Source organism: Aquarana catesbeiana, linkage group LG04, assembly GCF_042186555.1.
Source record: "Aquarana catesbeiana isolate 2022-GZ linkage group LG04, ASM4218655v1, whole genome shotgun sequence".
NCBI lineage: Eukaryota > Metazoa > Chordata > Amphibia > Anura > Ranidae > Aquarana > Aquarana catesbeiana.
Genome location: NC_133327.1, coordinates 21,540,230 through 21,561,232, shown reverse-complemented (window position 1 = coordinate 21,561,232; position 21,003 = coordinate 21,540,230).

Genomic DNA, 21,003 nt, shown 5'->3' with positions numbered 1-21,003 from the left:
GTACTGATCCAAGGCAGGACAAATAAGACAAAAGTGGGGGAAGATGGTAGTTGCGCTGTGATGAAGGGGGGGAAGCTACAAAGATGACTACAGTGGCAAAGTGAACTAAAAAAGCAGAATGGGCCAATGCATAAATGGATCCTACATGCTAAAAGAACATGGTGGGAATGCAGTGCAGTGCAACGTAGCTGATCAACATGACTATAATGTTGCAGGTAGACAAAGCCTAATATATAAAGGTAATTGTGAAACAGTGACTGCTTGAATATAGCAAAGCAAAAATGCATATACTAACACAAATAGGATGAATAATGACACAATGCAAAAAAAAAAAAAAATAATAATAATAATAATGACACAATGCAAAAAAAAAAAAAAATATATATATATATATATGTGGGCTAGTGCCCCATTAGCAAAAACGTGCCAAATCCTGGTGAACTACAAGTGTCAAATCCCTAGGGCAAACATGAATATTAGTTCTATCATCCAGTCCAAAAAGCAAAAACTTGTGATGACAGACACAAAACAATTCCAATCGTGAAGGGAAGGGGGATCTTCAGTGAGGACACCTCCGTGTTTGCAAGCCGCTTACCTTACAGCTGTAAGGTGTACAGCCTGTGTTGCAAATGACCCGCAGGTGTAGACGTTCCGTGTATAAGGTAGTGACAATGATGAACATGCCAATCGAAATATAAAGAATAAAAAGTATACAGCATGTAAAATAACTCTGCGACGACCACAATGGAGGGGGGGCAAGACACACACAGGGAGAGGTTGCACTCACTTTCATGAAGTGAGTGTGGGCATCAATCCACGAGCGCCGAGCTCGTATGCCTCCAGGGGTATCACCAATCTGGAATCTGTCCCCGTGCCTAGAATCTGGAATATGTCCCCGTGCCTCTCTCCTCAGTGTTCGTCAGGTAGAGCAGTGATGTACAGTGTGAGGGGGAAAGAGACGCACATAGCGTGATCCCATATAAAAGGTATATTTATTTAATAAAACAAGTCCAATCAACTTACATTTAAAACAATGCTGCAGTGTGTAGTAACTACGAGCGATCCTCTGAAGAAGTCACGTGACGTGACGATATGCATTATTGGAGCACGGGACGCTGCCACAGACAAACAACAGGAGACGAGCTCGGCGCTCGTAGTTGCTTGCCACCTTGTTTGAGGGGCATTTAATTACATTCATTATTAGCAGCGCCAACATCCCCGTTTCTCATTACATATTTCTTGGGACACCACTTAATGGAGTCTCTATTGGGGAGGCTGCAGCTATATTTATACCTAAGCGTGGATCTTTAGTTTTATATATTCATTCATTAAAATGTTGTTTGTAACAATTGTAGACGATAGATAATTGTTGACATTTTATGGGAGTAGCAGGGAGAAGGGAAGAAGTTCGGGTTTGTGTCTACCATGGGTTCAAAGAGAACTTGTTCCCTGCTTGTTCCCGATTAGCGTTCCTGGTGAAATAATGTTGGATTTCCCTGGGGCAAATGACTTGTAACCACAATGCACTGAAAGTAATATCACAATGTCTGGACACAGTAAACAAGGCAAGGCTAAGGCCAAGACCCGATCATCCCAGGCTAGTCTGCAGTTCCCGGTCGGTTATGTTTCACCATCTGCTCAGGAAGGGTAACTATGCGGATTTAAGGTCAATGGTCACTTTTAGCTGCTGTACCATTGTTGGAAAGCAACATGGTTTTAGTCTAATGTCAGATGTTTCTGAACTGTGAAATCTGTTTACACCTAGCCTGGATACTGTTGGGGGTAGCCTGGGATGCCAGTAAAGCAGGTTTACCCAGCAGGGTGTGTGTAACTGAAGAATGCATATCAGAATCTTCATCAGAGAGATGAGCTTTGATTCTGACCACCTGGTGATGGGAAGAATAAAGTGCCTAATTGCCTGGCCTACACCCAGCACATCAAAGGCCAACTGTAAGCAAGTGAAAAAATCTTGAACCACTATAAAACTCTGATGTGTAAAAAATGTACATCTGATTTAGAACGAATATAAAGTGCAAATATTGAACTATATAATGCAGACCTGATAGTGAGTGGAAAAAACACACTCTCTTACCACATTAAATAAAATGCATCTACATATAGTATACAATGACCAATAATAATAAAATAAAGTGAATCCTGAATTGCAAAATAAAGTGACAACTTGGAAACTATTTTGTATTTCAGACTAAGTATATAGAGGGTTACTTACTAAAGGAAAATCCATTTTGCACTGCAAGTGCACTTGAAAGTGCACTGAAAGTGCACTTGGAAGTAAAGTCGCTGTAGATCCGAGGGGGACATGCAAGGAAAATAAAAAACAGCATTTTAGCTTGCACATGATTGGATGATAAAATCAGCAGAGCTTCTCCTCATTTTAGATCTACCCCTTAGATTTAGAGCGACCGCACTTCCAAGTGCACTTTCAGTGCAAAGTGGATTTGCCTTTCATAAATAACCCCCCATAGTGTGTATGTGTCACTGTGTATCAATGACAAAAGTTCATAGACCAATAACATAGAAAAATATTCAGTGTACCATATTCATAATTTCATGAAAGTGACTGGTGACTGGTGCTGATTTCCAAGTATTGCAATGTAATGTCCCCTTTCTGTATCAAATAAAGTGACTTCTTGTGCTATAAAGTGACCGAGTGCATCAAAAAAGTATATGCACTCACCAGAAGCCCCCACCCCTGCAGGGGTAAAGAGCGTGCAGAAAACGGTATCTCCAAACAGTGTATTCCCAGGAAACGCTAAGCATTCCAGAACAGAATTTGTATGAAAACATGGGCATCCATAGCGTAAATCTGGTAAAAGGTATATTTAATTCTTTATCACGAAAAAGGACTTTACAATAGTTAAAAATTGGGCTAGAACAACCTGCCCCACACAAAAAATGGTTGCAGTCAACCAGATCCTCAGTCTGGATGGCGTGTGTTCCACAGACCAAAGCATAGAAGCTGCCGGAAATGACGTTGATGTCGACGTGTATGCTTTCCATCACTGGATGTGGTCTGATGAGATCTCTATGGATGACAGCCCAGTTGGAGAAATGGAAAGAACTGAGACCCAAGGGCCTGGTGATTTGCAGCAGACAAAGTTTGAAAGAACTCCCGCCCCAAGACAGGAAGGACCTTTTAGAACACCAAACCATCAACCCAGAGTCATGGAGAGGAGAAGAGAAAACCAATATGGACCCCCTTTGAGAGATCTCCTGCCTCCCCAAGATATAATATCCCTACATATAACAGATTCTCACCCATTGCAAGGAGAGGACCCTACACTCCCCATCGCAACTTAAAGTATGGGAGAGGACATAGAGAGGAAAGAGGTTTTCCTCAGGGGGGCCACGAGAGAGGCCCCCTGGGAGATGGAATGAACACGTATCATACAGGGTTCTGGGAAGGAGAGGTCAACGGATGATTGGGGGGCGCAAAGAGGATCAGGATTCCCCAGAAATCCAAACAGGGACCAAAGAATCACTGGAAACTACAGGTATAAACATGGTCAGGGCCAAAGGACGAATACAAGAAATGGATAGATCAGGAATCAAGGCATTGGAACTAGAGCAAACACAGAGATTTATGGAAATAGGTAATCGACAAGAGGAAAACGAGGAGGGAAGAAGAAAAAGAAGAAGAGAATATCAGGAAACATTTTGCAATTAATGAAAATAAGAAAACGCCAGATTGTTCGGAATTTCACCATACCACCCTTAGGAACAACTCAATTTTCAACCCAATGGTTCAATGTTTGAGTGCATTCAGGAAGATGGTGGAAAGCGACCTTAAGAAATAGGAAAAGAAGTCCAAGAATAGAGACATATGGAAACGTATTAAAGATATAGGAAAAAAGAAGAATGTGGTCATATGCGCAGCAGATAAGGGGGGTGGATTTGTCATACTTAATAAAAAGGAATACAAGGAGGAAATGGAAAACTTACTCAAAGTTGAGAATACCTATAAAAAATTGAAAGGAAACCCCAAACAGCTCTATATGAAAAAATAGAGAACTTATGTGAATAAAGGGAGAGAGGTGAGAATCTTGAATAAAAAAAGAGGCAAGTTATTTGATTCCTGATTCTGCAAAGATATACTACCTGCCCAAAATACATAAAAGAATTGAAAACCCCCCAGGAAGACCCATCATAAGTGGGATTCATTTGTTTTTTTCTAGATTGGGCGAGTACTTAGATCAATATTTAAAGCCTCTTGTATTAAAAGGAAGATCATATCTTAGGGACAGTGTTCAGCTGATTAACGAGCCTAAGGATGTTGGTTGCTGGTTGTTTACTCGCAACTATAGATTTCAATTCATTATACACTAGTATTGTTCCGAAGGATGGCCTAACAGGGGTTGAGAAAGCTTTACATGGAGATACTGGATTGAAGCATGAACAAATTGGCTTCATCCTTGAAGGTTTAAAAATGGCCTAAGGGTCAATGTACCTAAGGGTCAGCTGGATGAGGCTACGGAGGAATTGTCACAATGTAGAAGATTATGATGAACAAGCCAATACACTAATAAAAAAATTTGAAGATAAGGGGTAGCAGAGAGACATACTGATGATCTTAAATGCTGAAATAAGAGACATGAACAGAAATAACTTACTTGGAACGGAGATTAAGAGAGAATTCCCATGCGGATGTACATAGCTTTTATTACCGGTTATAATAGTCAATACCAATTGATCGAATATATTTTTAGAAAATACTGGCCCATTTTGAAATCCGATAAAGTCTTTTCTAAAATTCTGTCTAAAAAAACAAAGTTTGTATACAAAAGACTAACTTGTTCACAACATCATACACCCACCGAAAACAGTAAAATTATTTTCAGAAATGAAAGGGTTTTATAAGTGCCAAAAATGTTTACCCTGTAGGGTCAGCAAGAAACAAGCCAGAAAGAAGGATACATTCAGATCAAGGACTAATAATAAAGAATATAAAATCGGGGAACTTATTACATGCAGCAATACACATGTGACTTATGTTATTGAATGTCCTTGCCATCTACAGTACGTAGGTAGGACTACTAGACCACTCAACATGCGAATAAGAGAACATATTAATAACATAAATATTCCCTAAACATAATCTATCCAGACATTTTAAGGAGCTACATAACAGTGACCCCAGTGGCCTGATCTTTTATGAGATTGATATAATCAAAGATCACTGGAGGGGGGGTAATAAGAAGATCAAGGTCTCACAGAATGAGACCGGCTTGATTTATCTTTTAGGGACTTTGGTACCTAGGGGGTTAAACGTGGATATTGATCTCAATTGCTTTTTATTTAATTTTTAAAATTCGTCACCTACCTATTAATTTCCAGCATGTAGATACACACTTTTTACTGCCTTATGATAGCTCCATAATTAATCCTACTACTACAGGACTTTTTAAGAGGTTGTTTATTGGGATCTCATTTTTTGGACTTCCAACTTCACTCACTTATAGTGTTATCCCAAATATGTTCTAAACTTTGGTTTATGGGTTTATATGTTGGGTCTGGTATATGCCCAGTCAAAATGTATTATATATATTTTTTATATACTTTGGCTTACCCATCTGATATTCTTTTAAGCCCCATGTATGTTCATTACATCTGACTATTTTTTAATAATTTTTAAATAATATTTTAATATTGGACATTTTTATGATTTAGTCACCTTTGCCATATGGAGGGTTATTGCTCTCTATATAATACACTTTTTTTACATTTCAGATACATGTCAATTAATATTCTCTGCAATCTTCTTATTCATTTTTGACACTGTATTATGTCTGTAATATTGACATATTTCCTATATATGATATCCTCCTTACTATAGTTACTATATTTTTTATTATAGAAAACGTTTTTATATTTGTGTTTTCAAATTAATGTTTAGCTTTACTGGGTAATATCTGGCTTGCAATGCTGAGTGGAGGTTACCACGGCATGTAAATTTTATTTCCGACCGCTAGGGGCCTTAATGCGTTCATACAGTCCCATTTATTTATTCATTTTTTACAACCATTTTTTACAAACTTTTCTTTTTATTTTGAGCTTGTGTTTGTTAAAACATGCCCTTTGTAAATTATTGAGTGGTCCGTTGTCCACAGGCTTTTGCCTTGCCATTTAATGTAATTGGTTTCAGCCATGATGGTTCCTCCACTTGCTATATATTGACTTGAGGTGTACCAAGATGGCTACACCTCAGACGACGTCCAGCGACAAAACACGTAAGGCGAAACTTGGTATACGTCAACGTCATTTCCGGCAGCTTCCGGTTTCTATGCTTTGGTCTGTGGAGCGCACGCCATCCAGACCCAGGAACTGGTTGACTGCAGCCATTTTTTTGTGTGGGGCAGGTTGTTCTAGCCCCGTTTTTATCTAATGTAAAGTCCATTTTCGTAATAAAGAAATAAATATGCCTTTTACCAGATTTACGCTAAGGATGCCCATTTTTGATTACATGTGGATGCTGTTTTCATACATATTCTGTTCTGGAGTACTTACCGTTTCCTGGGAATATTCTGTTTGGAGATACCGTTTTCAGCACCAGTCACTTTCATGAAATTATGAATATGGGAAACTGAATATTTTTCTATGTTATTGGTCTATGGACTTTTGTAATTGATGCAAAGTGACACATATACACTATATTCTTAGTCTGAAATACCAAATAGTTTTTCATGATATTTTTTCATATTTTTTCATTATTTATTCATGTAACGAAATGTCCCACACTCCACTTGAGTGCTTTTGTAATATACCACTTCCTCCCAGTCTGAATATAGATATCAGATATTCCAACCGCTCACAAGCACAAAACAAGATGATACTTGTTTAGTTGCTGAACATGAACTCTTTATTAGAACCAAAATACAAGTCTTATATACAGTAGAAGAGGAGGTCCCCCCTCCTGCTCATATTACTCTAACAATACACCTGTAACCAGAAACCTAATTAACATGAGTTAATTAACTAATCCCTTAAAGCAGCTGATATGACTCCGTGCCCTCCTGAGCATTGTTATTATTAATCAGGATTTCACTACCGGTCAGACTTGCTGTCCCTGAGCTTCACACAGTAGATTATACGTTATCATAACTATAAACACAGGACACCTTCTCACAATAGCAGGAGCTCCAGCAGGAGTCGGCCTGTCTCCTACATTGTACAGAGGCCAATGTGATCAGCTCTCTCGACTAACATGTTGAGTAGGGATGAGCCGAACACCCCCCGCTCGGTTCGCAGCAGAACATGCGAACAGGCAAAAAAATTGTTTGAACGCGCGAAAACGCGAAAAGTCTCTTGGAGAAAAGTGCTAATTTTAAAGGTTTATATGCAAGTTGTTGTCATAAAAAGTGTTGGGGGACCTGGGTCCTGCACCAGGGGACATGTATCAATGCAAAAAAAGTTTTAAAAATGGACGTTTTTTCGGGAGCAGTGATTTTAATAATGCTTAAAGTGAAACAATGAAAGTGAAATATTCCTTTAAATTTTGTACCTGGGGGGTGTCTATAGTATGCTTGTAAAGTGGCGCATGTTTCCCATGTTTACAACAGTCCCTGCACAAAATTATATTTCTAAAGGAAAAAAGTAATTTAAAAGTACTCGCAGCTGTAATGAATTGTCGGTCCCAGCAATACACATAAAAGTCATTGAAAAAAACAGCATGGGATACCCCCACAGTCCATTACCAGGCCCTTTGGGTCTGGTATGAATATTAAGGGGAACCCCAAACCAAAATTAAAAAAAAAAATGCGTGGGGGTCTCCCCAAATTCCATATCAGACCCTTATCCAAGCACGCAACCTGACAGGTCGCAGGAAATGAGGGGGGGACAAGAGAGCGGCCCCCCTCCTGAACCATACCAGGCCACATGCCCTCAACATGGGGAGGGTGCTTTGGGGTAGTCCCCCAAAGCACCTTGTCCCCATGTTGATGGGGAGAAGGACCTCAATCCCACAACCCTTGCCCAGTGGTTGTGGGGGTCTGCAAGCGGGGGGCTTATCGGAATTCCAGATTTTGATAAGCCCCCCACCCGCAGACCCCCACAACCACTGGGCAAGGGCTGTAGGGATGAGGCCCTTGTCCCCATCAACATGGGGACAAGGTGCTTTGGGGGGCTACCCCAAAGCACCCTCCCCATGTTGAGGGCATGTGGCCTGGTACAGTTCAGGAGGGGGGGCGCTCTCTCGTCCCCCCTCTTTTCCTGCCACCTGCCAGGTTGCGTGCTCGGATAAGGGTCTGGTATGGATTTTTGGGGGGACCCCACGCCATTTTTTTTTTTTAATTTTGGCGTGGGGTTCCCCTTATAATCCATACCAGAACTGAAGGGAATTTGGAATGGACTTTGGGGAATCCCATGCCATTTTTTTCAATGACTTTTATGTGTATTGCCGGGACCGACAATTCATTATAGCTGCAAGTACTTTAAATTACTTTTTTTCCTTTAGAAATGTCATTTTGTGTAAACACGGGAAACATACACAGCTTTACAGGCATACTATAGACACTCCCCAGGTACGAAATTTAAAGGAATATTTCACTTTTATTGTTTCACTTTAAGCATTATTAAAATCACTGCTCCCGAAAAAATTACCATTTTAAAACTTTTTTTTTGCATTAATACATGTCCCCTGGGGCAGGACCTGGGCCTCCAAACACTTTTTATGACAATACCATGCATATAAGCCTTTAAAATTAGCACTTTTGATTTCTCCCATAGACTTTTAAAGGGTGTTCCGTGACTTTCGAATTTGCCGCGGACACCCCAATTTGTTCGCTATTCGGTGAACAGGCGAACACCCGATGTTCAAGTTGAACTTACATTCGACTCGAACATTAGGCTTATCCCTAATGTTGAGTTCAGAATTAAACAAACCAAGAATAGTCTTTACATATATCCTGGGAGATATTGCGGATAAATATTACTGTCCCATTTTAGGTAATCCAAGATATATTTTCTCAGTCACCCTGTGCCAGAATGGCACAGGGTGACTTAGACATAAGAGGTGTATGGGGAGCTGAAACAAGGGTTTCCCAACCTTTCCAAGGGATTTTTGGTTCCACGGGCCTTCCTGTCACATCTCTCCCCTTTCGGCAGAAGACTAACACAGGAGGAGACCCCAGACGGGTTGACTCTGAAGTTAGTCATTGTTTCAGTCCTCTAATGCCTGTATCCACACAGTACCCCAAACAAATTGTTCCAAACAGAGCATTACTCACCCAGCCAACCTCTGCTTCTCTCATAGAACATACCCGCTGCTGGGGGGAAGTGCAGACTGGTGTTTCCCCCTGGAGTCACTTTAGCCGCAGGAAAGAAGACAGGGTGGCTGGGTTCAGTCCGTCATGCTGTTGGGCATCTGGGCCAACTGCCCAGCATCCCTGGGGTATACAGGTGGAGACTGAAGTCCCATCCACCTTTACAGGAAATCTGTCCTCTGTTACTTGAGGGCAGAGACCAGCAGCACTCTGCCCTGTTGCCGGCCCTTCTGCTGGAAACCCCACACTATCTTCCCTGGTTAACTGTTGGGGAAGGAGGCTGACTGCCCCGGCTCCCTGGAACTCTGTAGTTGTTGCCGGTGCTGGGCAGAGGTTGGTAGCACTCTGCCCGGTTGCCAGCACTTCTGCTGGGTTTATGCTAGGGGAGACAGCAGGCCCATCCACCGACACCAGATCAAGCTGCAGTTGTGAGGTGCCAATTGAATTCTCTCCTTGAGTCCTGATCTGCTGCTCAGGAGTGACTGCCGCCTCCTCACCCTGGGCCTCCGAAACTGCCACAGGTGTGGAGCAGGGGTCTGCAGTACTCTGTCCTGCTGCCAGTACTTGAGCAGGTGATGCATAATCTATAACATCCTCTGAGGAACAGTCCATTAAGTCCATACATTCTGTAATCTGTGGCTGGAGAGACTGCCCAAGCTCCCTGGAACTCCACAGTTGCTGCCGGTGCTGGGCAGAGTGCGATAGCACTCTGCCCTGTTGCCAGCACTTCTGCTGGGGACTCCACATCATCCACTTCGGCTAACTGTTGGGGCAGGAGGCTGGATTCCTCCACTCCCAAACTGTGTAGCTGCCATTGGGAGGGTGAGCTGGCTGCTTCCTTTTCCATTTCCTCATCTGGCTGCTGGGACGACATGTCTATGGTACTGTCTCCCAGGTGCACGGATCTTTGCTGTTGAGGAAAGACTGCTTCCTCCACCCTGGCCGACTGTTGAGGAGGGACAACGAAAACCTCCTCTCCCTTCTCCCCCTGTATCTGCTGCTGGGAAGTGATCGCCACCTCACCCTGAGCCTCTGGAACTTCCACAGGTGTGGGGCAGAGGTCTTGGACCCTCTGTCCAGTGACCAGCGCTTCAGCTGGGGAAGCTCCTTGCAACTCCACAGATGCTGCTGTTGGTGCTGGGCAGAGCACAGTGAAGTTTGGCCCTGATACCAGCTCTTCTGCTGGAGGCTCATCAGGTTGTTCTTCCTCAGCAGAAAAGTCTATCAAATCCCTTGTCTCTGCAACTGGTGTCTGGGGATAGAGGTTCACTATCTCCTGTCCGTGGAACCCAGAAGATGCTATCAGTGCTGGGCAGAGGTTAGCAGAGCTCTGCCCTGTTGTCAGCACTTCAGCTTTGGGGATGGCAATCTCCAGATTTTCCACTGCCGATTCTCTGGCCTGCTGCTGGACAGGCACATTCCTCCATCCAAGATCATCCCATGCAGAAACAGGATCATCAAGGTCAGTCAGCACTTGCTGCATCTGCCATAAGACCTCTGTGTCCATAGCTGCGGGGGCAGGTTGGCAAAGCACACTGTTACTCTGCCACATTGCCAACTCTTCAGCCAGGATTTCACAGTTGACAACTGGTATTTCCCAGGCAAAGGGAGCCCAGTCCTGGCGCTAAGCAGAGTCTATCAGCCGTCTGTAGGTGATCTCCAGCTCCCATCCCTGAATGGCCAGTAGGGATGAGCCGAACACCCCCCTGTTCAGTTCACACCAGAACATGCGAACAGGGAAAAAAATTGTTTGAACACGCGAACACCGTTAAAGTCTATGGGACTTCAACATGAATAATCAAAAGTGCTAATTTTAAAGGCTTATATGCATGGTATTGTCATAAAAAGTGTTTGGGGACCTGGGTCCTGCCCCAGGGGACATGGATCAATGCAAAAAAATTTTTTTTTTGTCTGACAGCAAAATGACATTGATAAAAACGGCATGGGATTTCCCCACAGGGGAACCCCGAACCAAATTTTTTTTTAAAAATGGCGTAGGTGTGCCCCTAAATTCCATACCAGGCCATTCAGGTATAAGGGGCTATTAAGGGGAACCCCTGCGACAAAATTTTAATAAAAATGGGGTGAGGTCCCCCAAAAAATCCATACCAGACCCTTATCCAAGCACCCAACCTGGCAGGCCGCAGGAAAAGAAGGGGGACAAGAGAGCGCCCCCCCTCCTGAACCGTACCAGGCCACATGCCCTCAACATTGGGAGGGTGCTTTAGGGCCCCCCCCAAAGTACCTTGTCCCCATGTTGATGGGGACAAGGGCCTCAACCCCACAACCCTTGCCCGGTGGTTGTGGGGGTCTGCGGGCAGGGGGCTTATCAGAATCTGGAAGCCCCCTTTAACAAGGGGACCCTCAGATCCCGCCCGCCCGTGTGAAATGGTAAGGGGGTACAAAAGTACCCCTAACATTTCACAAAAAAGTGTCAAAACTGTTAAAAATGACAAGAGACAGTTTTTGACAATACCTTTATTTAAAGTCTTCTTTTTCCATCTTCTTTCTTCTATCTTCTTTCTTCTATCTTCCTTCGGTTTCTTCCTCCATCTTCTTTTTCCTCTGGTTCTTCCTCTGATCCTCTGCTTCTTGCTCCGGTGTTCTTGTCCGGCATCTTCCTCCGTGGCGTCTTCTTCCCTTCTTCGTTCTCGGGCCGCTCCACATCCATGATGGCAGGCTCCCGCTGTGTGACGCTTCTTGTCTTCTGACACTTCTTAAATAACCCGGTGACCCTGCCCCCCTCTGACGCATGGGGACTTGACGGGAACTTCCCTATGGGTTTTCCCGTGACATCAGAGGGGGCGGGGAAACCCATTACTTAACGGGTGGCCCCAGATTCTGGATAAGCCCCCCGCCCGCAGACCCCCACAACCACCAGGCAAGGGTTGTGGGGATGAAGCCCTTGTCCCCATCAACATGGGAACAAGGTGCTTTGGGGGGACAAAGCACCCTCCCAATGTTGAGGGCATGTGGCCTGGTACAGTTCAGGAGGGGGGGCGCTCTCAAACTCGAAGCTCATCTGTAATGGCCAGAAACTCTATATCTTCCAGTGCCCAGTGCACTTCCGAGACGTTCAGTAGCCCTTCTCTGAAATCCATGATTTCATTCAACCGCCACTCCAAATCACTCCCAAAGTTAGGGTCCCTAGTCAGCTTCACATACAACAGTCCCAGGCTGCCATAGCCAAAGCCTTCTGTTGGGCTGTCATGTGCTATCCAAGGGCATGCTTGGGATACATGCCACCGGAGGGCTCTGTAGCTCTCATCCAGCTGCATCTCTGCCCAGACCAGCCTGCTTAATTCAGCTGTCTGCTCCTTGTGCGATTTTTCTCCCAAAAACAGCACCTGCAATCCATACTGTTACCAGTAGCTTTCCTGGATGGAGGGGAGAACTTTTCCCTGGTGTCCCTGCTCATGGGCTAGCGCTTCCTTCCAGAGTTCTCAGCAGATAGAATCAAACCATCCCAGCAGGACCTGCTCTGATACTGGTCCTCTGTGCTGTATATGCATCTCTCGCAACCTCCTTCTGAATTCTTCTTCCATGGTGGCTGGTATCTGTACCTCTCCTCTCCTGCTATCTGGACCTTGGATCTAGGTGTAAGTTTGGATGTCCCAGACTGCAGGAAGCGTCCCACTGCTTGCCACCAATGTAACGAAATGTCCCACACTCCGCTTGAGTGCTTTCGTCATATACCACTTCATCCCAGTCTGAATATAGATATCAGATATTCCAACTGCTCACAAGCACAAAACAAGATGATACTTGTTTAGTTGCTGAACATGGACTGTTTATTAGAACCAAAATACAAGTCATATATGCAGTAAAAGAGGAGGTCCCCCCTCCTGCTCATATTACTCTAACAATACACCTGTAACCAGAAACCTAATTAACATGAGCTAATTAACTAATCCCTTAAAGCAGCTAATGTGACTCCGTGCCCTCCTGAGGATTGTTATGATTAATTAGGATTTCACTACCGGTCAGACTTGTTGTCATAGTTACATAGTTGTCACCGAGCTTCACACAGTAGATTATACATTATCATAACTATAAACACAGGACACCTTCTCACAATAGCAGGGGCTCCTGCAGGAGTCAGCCTGTCTCCTATATTGTACAGAGGCCAATGTGATCAGCTCTCTCAACTAACATGTTGAGTTTAGAATCAAACAAACCAAGAATAGTCGTTAAATATATCCTGGGACATATTGCGGATAAATATTACTGTCCCATTTTAAGTAATCCAAGATATATTTTCTCAGTCACCCTGTGCCAGGACTTAGACGTAAGAGGTGCATGGGGGGCTGAAACAAGGGTTTCCCAACCTTTCCAAGGGATTCTGGGTTCCACGGGCCCTCCCGTCACAATTCACACTTGTCACTTTATTTTGCAATTCAGGATTCACTTTATATTAATATTATTATTATTATTGGTCATTGTATACTATATGTAGATGCATTTTGTTTGATGTGGTAAGAGAGTGTGTTTTTTCCACTCACTATCAGGTCTGCATTATATAGTTCAATATTTGCAGTTTTTATCCGTTTTAAATCAGATGCACGTTTTTTACTCATCAGAGTTTTTTTCACTTGCTTGTCCTATACCCTCACCTTGTTTGAGGGACATTTAATTACCTTCATTATTAGCAGCGCCAACATCCCCATTTCTCATTACATATACATTTTATTAAATATGTAACATTAAGTGTTGCATCATAAATGGTAGACTAAAGTAAACTTAAGATATTATTTGTAGATGACCTTTAGCTCTGGTTCACACTGGAGCTTTTGACATGTGAAAGCGGCATCAATTGCCGTCAATGGCACCATCCTAATCGGTGCAACGCCACATCTGCTTTTTGCGATTTTGGGCTGCGATTTACATTGACATCTGTGCAGAAACCTGCACAGATGTCTCTGAAATCACGGCCGCAAATCTGGACTGACATGCTGGAGTGAAATTGTGCGAGTTCAGCTGAACTCGCACAGATTCATTCCTACAGCTCATTATGAACTTAGGCTTAAACAGGTTCTAACTTCAGTACAATAATTCCCCCCTCCCCTTCTTTTGAACTCTTTAGGCAGAAGTGTTCTTTTTCTGGTTGGTTCATTTACTAAATCACACCTGTTTGCTCTTTCTTATTACAAGCCAACATTGTCATTTCTTTTCCTGACGATACTTGAGCTGAACACAACTGTAACTAAGGACCAGGCTTCCCAAAAACGGTTTGTGAACAATTTATTTTACTTTACTTTATGAATCATTGTTTGAAAGTGTTTAATTCCTAAAACTTGTCTTACTATTTTTATCTTTATATCTTTTTATCCATTTCAATGACAGTCTCAGTGACAGCGTACTCTGCCAGCACACATTTGGCTGTGTTTTTTTTTTTCTGTTACCATCAACTTGGATTACATACAGAAGAAGCCCCCCAACTTGATTAATTTCAGTTTAGGTGTAATATTTAAAAAAGGAAAAAACTGTTCCCTTGATTAATTCCAACTGTACTTTTATCCAAAGATGCAACCTTGGTGGCCAGGAAAAAGAGAGCAGTAAAAATAAAAAAAAAAACAAACAAAAAAGAAAATTAAATTAAACCCCCAAAATATCACCCCATTTCTTTTTGAAGATGTCTTGCAGAAAAAAAGCAGCTTATCCTAAAATAGGCAAAAAAAAACATTTGTATTATCAGCAAACAATAAAAACCAATAGATCCCCAAAATAAATGAAAATGCCAAAATAATACTTCTGAAATAAAAGCCATCTTTAAGGAAAAAAACAAAAACACACACAGCAAAGCCCAAAATACATGCCCTATTAATAAACAAATAAATAAATAATATGCCCCAAAAGAAAAGCAAACCCTAAAATACTGCCCACTAAAATAAAGCCACATTTTTCTAAAAGGAAAAGCAGCTGACCACTGACCTTAAAACATTAACAAAATAAAATTAAAGACAAATAAGCTAACATAATTAAGAAAAAAGGGGCAGCAAAGGGGTTCATTTCCCAAAGAGTTAGCAATCAGTATTAAAGTACATACAGCGCCTTGAAAAAGCATTCATACCCCTTGAAATTTTTCACATATTGTCATGTTACAACCAAAAATGTAAATGTATTTTATTGGGATTTTATGTGATAGACCAACACAAAGTGGCACATAATTGTGAAGTGGAAGGAAAATGATAAATGTTATTCAAACTTTTTTACAAATAAATATGTGAAAAGTATGGCATGCATTTGTATTCAGCCCCCCTAGCCAATACTTTGTAGAACTTTCACTGCAACTTTCACCTTCCACTGCAATTACAGCTGCAAGTCTTTTTGAGTCTTTAGAGAGTGACATTTTTGCCCATTCTTCGCTGCAAAATAGCTCAAGCACTGTCAGTTTGGATGGACAGCGTCTGTGAACAGCAATTTTCAAGTCTTGCCACAGATTCTCATTTGGATTTAGGTCTGAACTTTGGCTGGGCCATTCTAACACTTGACTATGCTTTGATCCAAACTAAGGTTGTACCGATACCACTTTTTTAAGTACTGATACTTTTTCTCAAGTACTTGCTGATGCCGATTATCAATACTTTTTTTAATGTCATGTGACAGTGGCACTAATATACAGTACTGATGGGCGCTGATAGGTGGCACTGATGGGCACTGATGAGGTGGTACTGAGGGACACTGATGAGGTGGCACTGATGGGGTGGCATTGATGGGGAGGCACTAACATGCAGCACTGATGGGCACTGATAGTTGGCACTGATGGGCACTGATGGGCACTGATGAGGCGTGGTCTGTGTCAGTAGTTTTTTTTTTTTTTTTTTTTTTTACAATTTATATATTTTTTACAATGCTTTCTTTTTTGGGGGAGGGGGGAGTGGATGGTTTAAGTGTTTTGTTTTTTTTTTAATTATTTTTACAATTTAACCTTTAAATATTTATTTATTGCAATTCTTTATTTATTTATTTTTTAATCAGCCCTGTGGGGGTTGGCTTTGATGAGATATCAGGGGTCTAAACAGATCCCTGACATCTCCCTTTTGAGATGGGGAAAGGGACTGAGAACACAGATTCCCCAGCTCCTTTCTCAGCAGCCTCAGCTGCACTGAAGATGAATGGACAAGAGACAGAGGCTCCTGTTCATTCATAAACTGAAGCATCGTAAACAGTGTTTACGATGCTCAGTTATGAATTGACAGTGTCAGTGATCACTGACTCTGTGCATTCAGAAGAGGAAGGAGCCGGTAAATGACATATTTACAGGCCCCTTCCTCCTGACTGGTCTGGGACGTGGGGGGGGAGGACCCGGAGGAGGACACCAGGAACCAGAGGAGGACCTGAGGAGCTGGAGGAGGATGAAGGGGACAGTCATTTTGTTTTGGATATTTAAAATAGCAAACAGTAAAAAATATTGTTTTTTTTTCAAAATTTTCAAAAGAAAAAAAAAAAAAACAGAGGTCATCAAATACCACCAAAAGAAAGCTCTATTTGTGGGAAAACAAGGACATAAATTTTGTTTGGTTACAACATCGCACAATTGTCAGTTGTCAGTTAAAGCGATGCAGTGCCGTATCGCAAAAAATGGCCTGGTCATTAAGGGAGTAAACCCTTCTGGGGCTGACAGTAGTTAAAGAGGAAGTAAACTTCCATGTATTATTTGTACCTATAGGTAAGCCTATAATAAGGCCTACCTATAGGTACTGTAAATATCTCCTAAACGTGCGCCATGTAGTATATATTTACTGTATATGCAGCCGATTACGTCATTGACGCATGCGCTCTGAAGGAACGGCCACCCGTGTCATTTCTTCAGAACCCTGTACTGTGATCTTGTACCCTGATCCTGCGCACATGCATACTAGCAGATTATGCCTTTACTTTTGCAGGTCAGGAAAAAAAAATGGCACTTTACTTCCTCTTTAACCACCTCAACACAGTGCACTTTCACCCCCTTCCTGCCCAAGCCATTTTTCAGCTTTCAGCGCTGTCGCATTTTGAATGACAATTGCGCAGTCATGCAACACTGTACCCGAATGAAATTTTTATCATTTTGTCCCCACAAATAGAGCTTTCTTTTTGTGGTATTTGATCACCTCTGCGGTTTTTATTTTTTGCGCTATAAAAGAGGAGTGACAAGTTTGAAAAAAACACAATATTTTTTACTTTTTGCTATAATAAATATCCAATTTTTTTTTTTAAACACATTTTTTCCTAAGTTTAGGCTGATATGTATTCTCCTACATATTTTTGGTAAAAAAATTGCAATAAGCGTATATTGATTGGTTTGCACAAAAGTTATAGCGTCTACAAAATAGGGGATAGATTCATAGCATTTTTATTATTTTTTTTTTTTACTAGTAATGGCAGCGATCTGCGTTTTTTTTTTTTTTTTTATCGTGACTGCGACATTATGGCGGACACATCGTACACTTTTGACACATTTTTTGGGACCAGTCACATTTATACAGCGATCCGTTCTATAAAAATGCACTGATTACTGTATAAATGTGACTGGCAGGGAAGGGGTTAACACTAGGGGGTGATCAAGGGGTTAATTATGTTTCCTAGGGAGTGATTCTAACTGTAGGGGGAGGGGACTCACAAGGGGAGGAGACCGATCGGTGTTCCTCTGTACTGAGAGCACACCATCGGTCACCTCTCCCCTGACAGGACGTGGATCTGTGTGTTTACACACACAGATCCACGGTCCTGCTGTGTTTGAGGAAAGAAATAGATCCTGGATGGCCACACACCATAGAAGGCATCTTTATTGATATGAAGAAATACAATCCAAATGCAGTCACCTCATGTACAGGGAGGAACAGGAAAAATAGCTAACATGTTTCACGCCCCCATCATGGCGCTTATTCATAGCTGAATGATTAAAGTTTGATCATGGGTATATATAGGGACTTCAGGTTTTGATAGCCAATCCAGAGATGGTCTCAAATGGAGACCTGCCCACATAATCAAACTAGAACGACACCCAAGAGATAGGAGACACCTGGGATGTGAAGTTGAATTTTAAATCAAAGATTGAAGACAAGATAATATGACAATATAATAATGCCTATAAAGGTCCACCATATTAAAAAAGTTTATTAAGTGAACCAATGCGTATATATATATATATGCGCTAGACACATGATCATTTTCAATGTTCGCATTATTCAACTTCTCCCATTGTGTACATCCATAACCTTGGGAAAAAGACCATGATAAATTCTAAAACAATATTAAACAATAACAAAATACAAAGTAACAACACTAATTTTCAAATCATAAATGATAAATAATCTCAAAGGAAAACTGTGTATAAATGATGACAAACAAAATTCGTAAGAATGTAAAACATACTGAAACCATACAAAATCGCAAAATAACATATACCGTACATGAAATTGATGTGGAAATACCAATAATCCTATTCCCAGCACTATCAATAATGTCTTGGTAACTGCATATATATATATATATACACATCATCCTGAAATATATAAACCTAATTACATTTGAAAATTGTGTAGATAAAACCTTAATTTTCGTTAAAAATGATTATGTATAAATCATTATTCCCACATAAATCCATGCACTCAAGAAAAACGCAAGCCCCATTCGACGACATCTGGAATCCATTCATATTGGATTCATAAACAAAAAATATATCTCAAATTTGCAACAAACGTCCAAGAAAAAAAAAGAAGAAAAAGACAGAAAATCGTCATCTGATGAGGAAGCATTTAAGTGGTGCATGGAAAAGGTGGGAAAATAAAGAGGGACCCTAAAGGAGTTACGTGAACATCTTTTTAATAGACTAGCTATATGGGCTAAATAACGTAAACTTCAGACGGTGGTCCAAAATTCATAGGGATCTATAAATATTACCTGGATGGCTATACAAGGAACAGTAAACAAAGATCAATGATCTTGTTGTATCTGTGATTGCTATGGGAAAGGTGGTCACGCTACTGATTTTTTTCAGTTGAATCTCAAAGAACCCTAGAAAATCAACAGATATTGTGTGGGCAGATGTGTAGGAGACATAGTCTCTCCATACTTGGTGCAATAACATGATTAACCACTTCAATACCAGGCACTTAGACACCTTCCCGCCCAGACCAATTTTCAGCTTTCAGCGCTGTCGCAATTTGAATGACATTTGCGCGGTCATGCAACACTGTACCCAAACAAATTTTTTATCATTTTGTTCCCACAAATAGAGCTTACTTTTGGTGGTATTTGATCACCTCTGCGGTTTTTATTTTTTGCGCAACAAATAAAAAAAGACCGAATTTTTAAAAAAAAAAACAAGTTTTTCTTTGTTTCTGTTAAAATTTTTTGTAAATAAGTACGTTTTCTTCTTTAATGACGGGCACTGATATGACTGCACTGACGGGCACTGATACAGCGGCACTGATGGGCACCGATGAGGTGACACCAATGAGGTGGCACTGATGAGGTGGCACTGATGATGGGCACTGATAGGCGGCACTGATAGGTGGGACTGATGGGCACTGATAGGTGGCACTGGTATGCGGCACTGATGGGCACTCATAGGTGGCACCGATGGGCACTCATAGGCGGCACTGATGGGCACTTATAGGTGGCATTGATTGGTACATATGGGTGGCACTGATGGGTACTTATGGGTGGCACTGATAGGTGCCACTGATGGGCACTGATAGGTGGGCACTGATGGGCACAGATGGGCACTGACAGGTGGCACCGATGGGCAATGACGGGTGGCACTGATGACACTGATTGGTGGCACTGATAAAATTTATTGGTGGCATTGCTGGGCATAACTAAAACATAATGGTGCCAATCAGTGCCCATTTGTGGGCACTGATTGGCACAGATTGGGCACATTGGGCACATGTGGATGGCCATGGGGTACATACCTGGCCATTCACATGTTGCCCCTTCCCTGGTGGTCCTAATGGCGATCCCTGGTGGTCCAGTGTGGTGATCTGAGGGGGGGCTGCGCTGATTGTTTATCCCCCCCTGTCAGGAGAACCGCCGATCGGCTCTCCTCTACTCACGTTTGTCAGACGCGAGTGAGGAAAAGCCGATCACCGGCTCTTCCTATTGACATCGTGATCAGCCGTGATTGGACACGGCTGATCACGTGGTAAAGAGCCTCCGCCGGAGGCTCTTTACCAAGATCGGTGGAGCGGTGTGTCAGCTCCATCGATCGCCACGATGCACGCCCCCGTGGGCGCGCGGCGGCATGTTATCCTGCTGGACGTCATATGATGCCCAGTCAGGATAACGGAACCACTTTCTGGACGTCAATCCGCTATAGGGCGGGCGGGAAGTGGTTAAGATGATAATTTTGTTACAAAAGCGATAATTTAAACTTCCAGGCTCTAAGTAGATCACAAAGAGCAACAGATCACCAAAAATGTATAAAATTGCAAAAAATCACAAAAAAAATCACAAAAACCGCACAAATCGCAAAAAGTCGCAAAATCACAAAATATCGCAAAAAATCAAAAAACACTGAAAAAATCATGGAAAAATACAACATTAATAGCAAATCGGAAGAACAAAGAACAAAAAATCAAAGTGAGAGATGGCCACTGACAAATATAAACCAGGGAGCATTACGTCATATACTGAATAAATTTAGGCTAAGGTATCAAGATAGACACACATGTATGTGAAATATTGTGGGAGTCAATACTGACCTAAATCAATCAATATGTTGTTTGGATTAAATTGG